The sequence below is a fragment of the Aegilops tauschii genome, chromosome 4 (assembly GCF_002575655.3).
Source record: "Aegilops tauschii subsp. strangulata cultivar AL8/78 chromosome 4, Aet v6.0, whole genome shotgun sequence".
Lineage (NCBI taxonomy): Eukaryota > Viridiplantae > Streptophyta > Magnoliopsida > Poales > Poaceae > Aegilops > Aegilops tauschii.
In genome coordinates this window covers 497,764,752-497,776,160 of record NC_053038.3, presented here as the reverse complement: position 1 = coordinate 497,776,160, position 11,409 = coordinate 497,764,752, and the positions used below count along the sequence as shown (strand labels likewise).

The 11,409-nt window shown below is 42.8% G+C and overlaps 1 long non-coding RNA gene across 1 annotated transcript; it reads left to right on the top strand.

The window, feature by feature from the left end:
• The first annotated feature begins 5,917 nt into the window (after positions 1–5,917).
• On the top strand, positions 5,918–9,423 carry LOC120962617 (uncharacterized). The gene is made up of 5 exons (XR_012182891.1): positions 5,918–6,074; positions 6,248–6,373; positions 7,917–8,096; positions 8,602–8,655; positions 8,757–9,423. It is a non-coding gene; the product is annotated as an uncharacterized lncRNA (long non-coding RNA).
• Positions 9,424–11,409: the final 1,986 nt, after the last annotated feature.

Sequence of the window (11,409 nt, the reverse complement as noted above, 5' to 3'; positions counted from 1 at the left end):
TGTATCCCGGCGGCGCCCACCGCCCGCCACCGCTAGATAGCCCATCCCCGTCGGAAAAAGAGCAGAGGTTTCGCTGAGGCAGCCCCTCCACCAGCAGGTGGGCGATTTTTCCGGCGTTTCCGGCCGCGGAGGGGCAGTGTAGCGGCGGGTACGCGCCCACCGCGCCCGTAAGGTGTTCGTCGATTTGCCTGCCTCGGCAATGGACACGGACGACGAGGAATCGCTCGCCGCGCTGCTGGAGGAGGAAGCCGAGGCCGATGTCCAGGAAGAGGAACATCTCATGGTCCTCGCCGCCCTCGCCGGCCTGCTGGCGAGCAATGAAAAGCCGCGGCGAGGTGGCTCGGCGCCGGGCGGATGAAAGCAAAGAACCGGCATCGTCTCGAAGGCTACTGCATGCTCTACTCCGACTACTTCGCCGACGCTCCACTGCACTGCGACAAAACATTTCGGCGTCGTTATCGGATGAGCCGAAAGCTTTTCCTCAGGATTGTGAATTCCATCCGAGAGTTCGACAACTACTTCAAGTGCAAGAAGGATTGTACCGGCAAACTTGGATTCACCTCGATCCAGAAGTGCACGACAACGATGAGGATGCTTGCATACGGAGCTCCCGGTGATTCACTCGACGACTATGGGCGCATGGCCGAGTCCACCACCATTGAGTGTTTCTACAAGTTCTGTCGGGCAGTGGTGGCAGTGTTTGGACCGCAATACTTGCGAACACCCAATGCGGAAGACACTGCTCGGATCCTAGCACAGAATGCAGCAAATGGATTTCCTGGGATGCTTGGAAGCATCGACTGCATGCATTGAAAATGGAAGAACTGCCCATTTGCTTGGCAGGGGATGTACAAAGGCGCCAAAGGCGGTTGCAGTGTGGTACTTGAGGCGGTGGCCACATAGGACCTCTGGATTTGGCACTCCTTCTTTGGTATGCTAGGAACTCACAATGGCATCAACGTGCTACAGTGCTCTGTTGGAAATATGCCCTAGAGGCAATAATAAAATGGTTATTATTATATTTCCTTGTTCATGATAATTGTCTATTGTTCATGCTATAATTGTGTTATCCGGAAATCGTAATACATGTGTGAATAGATAGACCACAACATGTCCCTAGTGAGCCTCTAGTTGACTAGCTCGTTGATCAATGGATGGTTACGGTTTCCTGACCATGGACATTGGATGTCGTTGATAACGGGATCACATCATTAGGAGAATGATGTGATGGACAAAACCCAATCCTAAGCATAGCACAAGATCGTGTAGTTCGTCTGCTAAAGCTGTTCTAATGTCAAGTATCATTTCCTTAGACCATGAGATTGTGCAACTCCCGGATACCGTAGGAATGCTTTGGGTGTACCAAACGTCACAACGTAACTGGGTGGCTATAAAGGTACACTACAGGTATCTCTGAAAGTGTCTGTTGGGTTGGCACGAATCGAGACTGGGATTTGTCACTCCGTATGACGGAGAGGTATCTCTGGGCCCACTCGGTAATGCATCATCATAATGAGCTCAATGTGACCAAGTGTTTGGACTAAGAATTGTCAGGTCTCCCTCTGTGCTTGTGTCTGCCTATTCTGATGCGGATTGGGCAGGGTGTGCTGATGACAGAAGGTCCACAGGTGGATTTGCTGTGTTCCTGGGAACAAATCTTATATCATGGAGTGCGAGAAAACAGGCTACAGTCTCAAGATCTAGCACTGAGGCCGAATATAAAGCTCTAGCAAATGCTACAGCTGAAGTGATGTGGATTCAAACATTACTTTATGAGCTTGGAACTAAAACTCCACGAGCTGCTAGGTTATGGTGTGATAATCTTGGTGCAACCTACCTTTCAGCTAATCCTGTTTTCCATGCACGCACAAAGCATATTGAAGTTGATTTTCATTTTGTCAGAGAAAGAGTAACACGCAAGTTACTTGACATAAGGTTTATTCCTGGTGATCAACTAGCTGATGGCTTCACAAAACCACTTACTATGAGAAGGCTCGAGGAATTCAAGAACAATCTCAACCATGGAGTTTCTTAGGTTTAGATTGAGGGGGAGTGTTAGAATACATTGTAATGAGATAGGACTAGTTGTTTGAACTAGAATCCTGTTCTATCTCTTCTTCTGTTTCTCTCCTTCGTTACCGACTCTCTCTGTATTCCCGATTGGTCTCTCGGTCGATCTGCTTGTAAGCCACGGCAACATCAGTATAAATATAACTGCGGCCCGAGAAAAGGGTTTAACGCTTCCCAAATATTCTTACAACCCCAACTGACCCAATGGCTGCGGCAATATGGAGGAACTACGCTCCTAATAAATGCAGAATCTTCCTCTGGTTCGCTCGCAAAGACCGCGTCTACACTAATGAGAGACGACTCCGCAGATCAATCGCAACCTCTGATGCTTGCCCTTTTTGTGGTGGCTATGAGAGCATCTCCCACCTTCTCCTTAGCTGCACTCTTCTCCGACCTCTCTGGGAAGAGCTGGACAGCCTTTGTGTTGGGCCTTTGGACGACCTGGAGGGCGTCTGGGGAGGCACTATGACTAATAAGGTGCGCTCGACGGTGATAATTGCTATCCTTTGGAACACCTGGAAACGTCGCAATGCAAAAGTCTTCCGCAATGAAACTCTGGGCATCCACCACATTGCCATGGCCACGGCGGATGATCTTGCTCTCTGGTCTCACGGATGTGGCAATACACAACGTCAGTCGCTTCTCCGGGACTCGAGTACTATGTTGCCCCACCTGGCTGCGAGAATTTAGACCTATGTAATCTTTTTTTAGTTCTTCTTCTGCCCTTCTTTCCCTCCCCTCCTGTAACTCTCTTCTGTAACAACTTTGGTTTGGCAATATAAGTTCAGGCCGGCGTAAGTCCGCCGTTGACGCGTCAAAAAAAACTATCAAATTTTTGTTTCATTAATTGCACGCATTAAAGGAAAAGACTCACCTCTTGTTGGACTGCATATATGCCAATGATTATGATGACAAAATTTTGTTATTGTTATTTGCTTTGAGGTTTGAATTCACTTTCCACCATATAAGGGACTCTTGGCATTGAGAATTCATCCTAGAAGTAAACACATATGACTAGAAGTCAATGCCTTACACAAATGATGTTGCACACAACTGAGGATGTACAAAATCATTTCTTGTTTCATATTGTGCCACATTTGTTTCTTAGTTGCATCATATTTAGTTTCAATTGATGTTATGCATTGATGTGGTTGTACACAATCATTTCTTGATAGGATCAAATATTGTTGTGTTTTCTTATTTTTCACGCCAGGATTCAGAGTGGCTGCAGTGATGTGTGTTTTCCACCATGGTGATCCGTGAGAAATCACTTGATATCAAGGTGATTAATTGAGTTCTACTTATAGTAATTTGCGCCTATTTAACACAATTATTTTTGTAACAAATAGAGATATTTATAAATTCAATTAATTCATTAGGTTTTATTGACATTGAAAGAAAGATTTGTGCGTATATTATATTAACTAGCACATATGCCCGTGCGTTGCAACGGGAGATATTTTTTATGTGCATTCAAACTTAATGAGGATTGTATGTACAAAACATAAATGCGGTTCATACAAAATTCCGCCTTGACTATCATTTTCGACACTATCATTTAATTTAATGCAGAATTTGTGCTCAGCTAAAGCCTAAATCCCACCTCCACTATCATTTTCGACATTCGCGGATCAACACGGACTTCGGTATGAAGCCAGCCAAAATTTTAAATCAGGCCACATTCATCACACCTTGAATTCAACATTAACAATTTGTTATAAATAATTATTTAATTTATTATTTCCTCATTAATGCCACTTGGGGTCAAATGACCCAAGCGGCACAATACGGGCTCTATTCCGTATTGCGTCGCTAGCAGCAAATATGCACCAGACTATTTCGTCATCTTCTAAAGTGATTTTTTATACACAACTATTTTCTTTTTTGATGTGGAATTTTTGTATTTTAAGATGTTTTTAATATATTTTTTCATCAGGCCAAAATAAAGACATAAGCACGTGCTATATATCGGCAGGTAATCAATTATCAACAATCCAACAGTTGCATATAATCACCGTTGATGCAAAAAAAAATTTAAAAGATCACCGCTCATGTTTCGTATAGACAACAACAGTAAATTAAAGAGAGAAATCATACTGTATAAGCGCATGGTGTATTAATTAAACAGTATAGAAGTCAAATCAACTTCTTTAGCATATGAGTAAAGCAAACATGCGTGATGATTGTTTTGCACATCCGATGTAACTGGCAGCCAGAAGGGATGGGGCTTGTCTGCTCCCACCGTGGAGCTCTCATCTGTACGGCCTATCATACGGTGCCAGTAATTTTTTCTCACCCCACACACTTTTTCATTGAAAATTATTGCTAAGAACTCTGTATCCCTTCTTTCATCCGGGCCAAAACTCCGTTGCTGTGCACGCTCTCTATACTTGGGCCGCAGATGTGCTCCAGCGGCAGCAGCAACAGCAGCATGGTTGCTCGCCAGCTCGTTCTGTGGCAGTAGAGCAGCAGTGGAGGTATAACTTTTTTGTGCTGCTCGAAGTCTCAAAATCGTGTGTAGATAGGTGGGAGTGCTTCGGCCACCGGCTACACGTCATTGAAGGCCACAAAGACGGCAACATGGCGGAAGAAGCACATCGAGCTTGTCGTGGACCTCATCATGTACTTTGAAGTTACGTGAGCAGGCATGCAAGGCCAGCAACGCCTTCCCCTGCTCATCGTCTTCCTCCTGGTCACAATGCCTAGCCGGCGGGGCCCTTCCTTCCCCTGCTCATCTTCCTCCTCTTGGTCACCAGGCGCACCGCCAATTTTGGCGCCAACGCTGCGGCGTGGTAGCTGCAGCCTTCCCAGCCGACGTCGGCGGCTGCGCTAGCCGGCGAGTGGCGGCTCCTGCACGCCAATATCGGCCTCTCGGACTGTCGGCCATGCACATGCAGCTCCATGCGGAGGACTTCGTCCTCATGTTCGACCACACCGACTCCGGCCCCTCCTACATCTCCCTCGTCGACCCGGCTTCGTGCGCCGCCTCGGCCGCGGCGCTGAACGCCGCCACCGCGGCCACCGACTGCTCCGTGCACTCGGTGCTCCTTGACATCTGCTCCAACGCGCTGCACCCGTACCCGCTCGCCACCAATCCATGGTGCTCGTCTGCAGCCCTGCTCTCCAACGGCGCGCTCCTGCAGACCGGCAACTTCCCCAAGAGCACGCTCCTGCAGACTGGCGACTTCTCCAACGCCGAGAACGTTTTTGAGTCACGGCATGGTACAATTTATATGTGTTGGTCTCCAATACGGTTTTGCTATGCTGATCGTACCAACACGACACACGGGTTACGTGTATGGAGAACTAACATAAGGCCCAATTAACAGAAGGAAGGCCCAGTTGAGCGATCCACTAATAAATGATTGACATGTGGAGAATTATGAAAGCCTCCGTCCTTTAATACTAGGTAAAGATTTCTTATTACCTCAAAATAAAAAGGTAAAGATTTCTTATGGTTTGGTTAGCAGTACAGAAAGATACATCTTGTAAACGAATTATCATATGGCTAACTTGGTATTAAATTAATATTGTACGCAGATGTTCAAGTAATATATTCTACCTAGAGTGACCTTGCACGTATTTAACAAACTTATTTTGGCAGCAAATAAAGATATTTCTACAGTGAATTAATTTATTATGTATTATTGACATTAATAGAAAGATTTGTGCATATATTCGCTTCTTATGGTTCAGTTGGCACTGGAGAAAGATACACCTTTTAAAATAATTATTGCATGGTTTAGTTGGCATTAAATAAGTATTTCACACCAACATTAATGAGTTTGCTGGCATAAATAAAGGATAGTTATATCAAAATATTTGTATCCCCATCTCTAGGATACACCGGGTCTATATATAGTTTTTGATGTGTATAGTGAATCCTCATCCTTTCACATAAAAAAATGTTTAGACTTACTCTACTTCGACGAGCAGTTGTTTTGTGTCTCTTCTTTCATGCAGTTCAAATTAGAGGCATTCGGTTGTCTTCTACTATTCATGAGGTACACACTATTATGTGTTGTATATTACTATTATGTATCTGAAGGTGCTACTTGGTATGCCTCATGTTGATCCAAGGCGGAGTCATTACATCTGATGTTAGGGCAACCAATTTTTTAAGCTGATCCATATGACTTATTTACCTACTAATGTGTATTTAAAATTTTCCTCAAAGGAACCTACTTCATTGGCGCGAGCTTTGGCCTATGGTCCAGTCAAACAAAATTTGACATATTTGAAGTCAAATTCCATTGAGACAACAACTTCTGGACAAGATTCAAGTTCATGGGATCAAACTTACGTGAGTTATGCTTCCTTGTATCATATAACATAGTGTGACATCGCAGATTATGTTCCACGAGTTATCTATGGCTGTTATTAGATGTCACAGTACGGAAGTGAGGAGCTGGAGACAATAACAAGGAATATATTATATCATGTGTGAGGCCCGCTCCAGATTTCAAGTCATTTGGAGATCTGAGGAGATCTCAGAAAAAAAGACAAATTGAGGGTCTGTAAAAATGTTTACTGTTCATGTACTGTTTTTGTCCGATTTGTCTTTTTTGCGGAGATCTGCTCAAATGCTCAAATGACTTGCAATTTGGAGCGGGCCTCATGCATCAAATTCGCTACCGCACCAAAAAAATTGGAATTTTTTGAATTTGTTTTGAATTTTTTACAAAACAATTTCTAACTAGGTGCAGATGAGCCTGGGCACCGAAACGCACTACTCTCGAAAATCCATCTCTGCACCCGAGCTCATCTGCACCCACGCTGACAAAAAAAAATCAAAACAAATACTAGAAAAATTCAAAAAAATAATAATTTTTGTAAGGTAGACAATTTGATGCGTGAGGCCCACTCTAGATTTCAAGTCATTTGGAGATCTGAGGAGATCTCATAAAAAAGACAAATTGAGGGCCTGTAAAAATGCTTACTGTTCATGTACTGTTTTTGTCCGATTTGTCATTTTTGCGGAGAGCTGCTCAAATGCTCAAATGACTTGCAATTTGGAGCGGGCCTCACGCATCAAATTCTCTACCGCACAAAAAAATTTGGATTTTTTTGAATTTGTTTTGAATTTTTTACGAACTTTTTTCTAACCGGGTGCAGATGAGCCTGGGCACCAAAACGCCCTACTCAATATATATTAGCATTTAAGTTTCCCATGCATTACTGTCAGTATTTTCCTAGCATTTACTGCTTCTCATGTGACATCATAAAACTGATAAAGACAGATCTTTCAATACCACAAAGCAACATGATTATGCATATAAATGTAAATGTTGTTGTCTCCACACATTTATTGTTCATATTCATTTAGATTTTGTGTTAAAAATCTTCAACCTAATCACAGTAATCGTATGGGTGATTAATTCTCATTATAATCATTGTTATGCCCCTAAAAACTGATATGCAGTAACCTGGTTGTGACTTCTACGTATAGAATGAGAGTATTTGACATATTATTAGATGACACAAATTCTTCCTAAGGGAACATGAAGGCATTTTGTTATTAGGCGAACCAAAACAAATGTGAAATTAAAAAAATATGGTTTGTTATTGACAATTTAGGTAGAGAAGGAATACATTGGTTCACCCGCAAAAAAAAAGGAATACATTGGTTAGCTTAATAATGCATGGGCATAAGTAACACCACCAGCACTTCTAGGAACTTTATCTTAGCATATTTTAACACAAGACCAAAATTGTGCAAATTGTGAAGTGTTACCAAAATTTTGGAATTGTTTGCGGTGTATGCAATATGGTGTTATGGTTGCATGTTTTGCTCACCTTCTTATGCAGATGTGTGTGTTTTTTATCTGGCTGATTTTTTCTTGCAGTTTGCAGTACACCAAACATCCTCTGGAGGTCCCACCGACAACTACTATGGCTTACACGCCACCATGGGCGTGTATGGCCACAAACTTAAACCCGGGCAATTGACTTCAACTTATATTACTGTTACCCATAGCGGAGATGGTGTTAAATCAAGCTTTAATGCAATTCAAGTTGGCTGGCATGTAAGCATCTTTTTTCGAAGCAAGAGTTCAGTTCAGACATATGGTTGGGTACTAGTGGTCAACTACCACAAGTAGGATATAGTCCAAGAAAAATAGTACGAGCATAATAATGCGACAATGACTTGGCACAAAGGCTCCATTCCAATAAGGCGAAATGTTCAGCATATCATTAAACTCACTTAAATTGTGCATAAAAAAAATGAAAAATGACTTGCTCGCTTTATTATGCATTTATGAGCTAAAACTAAATCTTCAAATAAGTGAGGGTATCTTGGAATTTCCATCCAATATGATGTGTTCTCCATTGCAATAAAACACATAGACACTTTTTTGCAGTAACTAACAATTTCTGATTAAGGAATTATCCCTTCTCAAAATAGCAAGAGTACCACATATTTAATTTCTATGTTTATTGAAATTCTTTATCAAATCTACCACATTTTTACCATTTGATTGCAAGGTAAATTTTTCTTTATTTTTATGGTTTTACCCCTTATGTTTGTAGATTTATCCAGAAAACTACGGCGACTCACGTCCCCACTTCTATACCTACTGGACGGTAATACTAATCCCCTAAATTATCTTCTAACAAGTGATCTTACTCTCACTGCAAATATAGTGCTAAGATTATTGTCCCATGCACTATCATACATGCTACAGAGAGATGGATATGATGCAACCGGCTGCTTCAATATGAACTGCCCTGGTTTCATACGGGCAAATGGCGCCTTGGTAGCTCCGGGTGATGTTATAAAACCAATTTCAGGTGTCCATGAACCTGTACAAAATGTCACACTCAAAGTGCTTAAGGTAGCATTTGCATGTTTCTTGTTATTTATTTGAGCATCATTTTCTCCATCGAATCGTATCATAATTGATGATTGCATAGACTTTATTATAATCATGCTAACATAACTAATATAGCCCTCACATAGTCAATGTCACTCAAAAATTTCACGAGCCCATATGACTCTTTAACAAAATATTATTAGAATGTTTACTTAAAATAAATCCAAAATCATTGGCAAGACAAAGCAAGTGGAGACTGGTGGGTGTACTATGGTTTCAATGGCAACCCCACAGGGGTGGGATACTTCCCAAGGTCGTTATTCACTTATTTGGCACAAAAGGCAAATGGAATGGCTTTTGGTGCCTTTGTGGTAGCCGATAAGACACTTCCAACTCCTCCCATGGGAAGTGGTATCCGCCCAAATGGTGGCCAAGGTCGCGCTGCATCTTTCACCAACCTTCGATTCATTGATCAAGATGGTAGGAGCAGTCCAATGACGACAGATTGGCCCAAGTTAGTTACGAATAACAAATGCCACTCTATTACTCCTATTGGTCATGCTGAATGCCTATATGGTGGACCTGGAGGTTGTGTGAGATAAGATGTGCTAAAAAAGCTCGTTGTCATCAAATTGTAGTCGCCTAATAAAATTATGAGATGTGCTTATATGCTTTTTGGAACTATTATTGTTGCAAAGCAATGCTGAAAAAAGTGCAGAAGAGCAATGATGTTGCTCACCTTTTGTACCGAGAGTCTCAGACGATTAGGTGCATGTGGTCCTGACTCATGAGCTTTCACCACATGCCTAACTGTTGCAATTGTCTCGTAAAATAAATAGTAGTAGCAGATGGGATCAATATCGAGCACTCCTCCCCTAGAGGTGAGGAGTGATGACGATGACACTTACGTGTTATCTCCGCGAGACCCTCTTTGTAGTGGTGTGAGTGGGGTACTTATATGTGCGGCTCAGCGGTTGCGATGGCTTTTCGCCCAATTTTCCACAATTGACTAGGCAATTTGGTTTTTGCTAGGTTTTCCCTTATTAAGCGAGCAACTATTTTCTTCATAATGAATGCATGAATCCTGCCATTTCAAAAAAGAAGCTCCTGGAGCATGGGAGCATCCCACCTCCCGTATCACCTGATACGCACTTGGGGTCAATAGAACACCTAGAGTAGAATATTATGGTGTGTGTGCCCAAGAATTAATAGTTTTCTCCCCTACATGAAGATCCCGCCCTCCATACCCGATCGCGAATAGTTTCAGGATAATAGCGTGCCACCTTTAATTATCGCTCGCCATCCATCATGCCATCTCACGCAGTGCTAGAGCCTGAAATTTTAATACTTCCTTCACTTTGGTTTATAAATCAAACATGGGTTTTACATCTTCAATTTGACTAGAAAATATACATTATATCTTATATGAATAATATATCTTTAGATTCGTTGTCCAATGAATTTTCTAATCTTATATTTTCTTTAGCATATTATACGTGTTTTATTAGTCAAACTGAAAACCTAAAACATATGCCCACTTATAAACTCAACCGGATGGAGTAGGGAAACCCTTTCTATCTGCCGTTTGACGGGAAGCATTCATCAGACCACTCCCGTGATGTTGATATATTTTTCATCCCATAGTTAATATTCTTACGAAATCAGTCGCTGAATACATCAGCCAAGCCCGATTTTTCTCTCTCTGCTTTCTCCTCATAAACACCTCGCCAATTTCTCCCCCAGTAATCTCACCTTCCCAGCCCTGTTCTCGTCTCACGTGCCCCTGACACAGCTACACCATCGAGCTCACCCCTCACCGCCCAGACTCTCTCTGCCAGGAACCAACCCTTCCCACGCGTCCATCAGATCAACCACTCTGGTGCGCCATATGTAAGCAAAATTTCTTTAAGTGCAAAACTTCTGGAAATACAAATGATTCAACAAAAATATGCGAGAGATTTTCTATTCATCATCCGTGTATACTGGCTCCATCATGATGTTGGAGTAATTATGCATCTATGGGATGCCATTAGCAGAATCAAAATTGCATCTAGATCACCTAACAACATGAACAGAGAAGGGTTTAGAGATCCTTTACATGTCACGGGAGTGGACATGATCGCCTGCTCGGTGCAGACGTGATGCAGGGGTGATGTACTCGAAGCAGAGGTTCTCTTCGACGTCCTGATTCCTTCAGGACGCCACCGGGACTGGCCGGGGACGGCAGAGGCGGCTGGAGTAGGTCTTCCCGTCGCTGCAGCGCTCCCCCTGATCGGATGGGGTGAGAGAATATCGGGAGGGGAGTGAAACCGTACGAGAATTATGATCGCGCAGGCTGCCAACCCTCTCCCGTACCCCCTTTTATCTAGCGCTGGCGACAGGGGACCAAAACCATCAGTTGGTTTGGGTGCCCCCGATCAGGGCGCCTTAGTTGGGATAAAAGCCCACGTACGTTGGTACGTGGGGCCTCTTTATTAACGTTATCTTTTCCCTTTTTTTTTCTGTTAGACTAATAGATCTAACT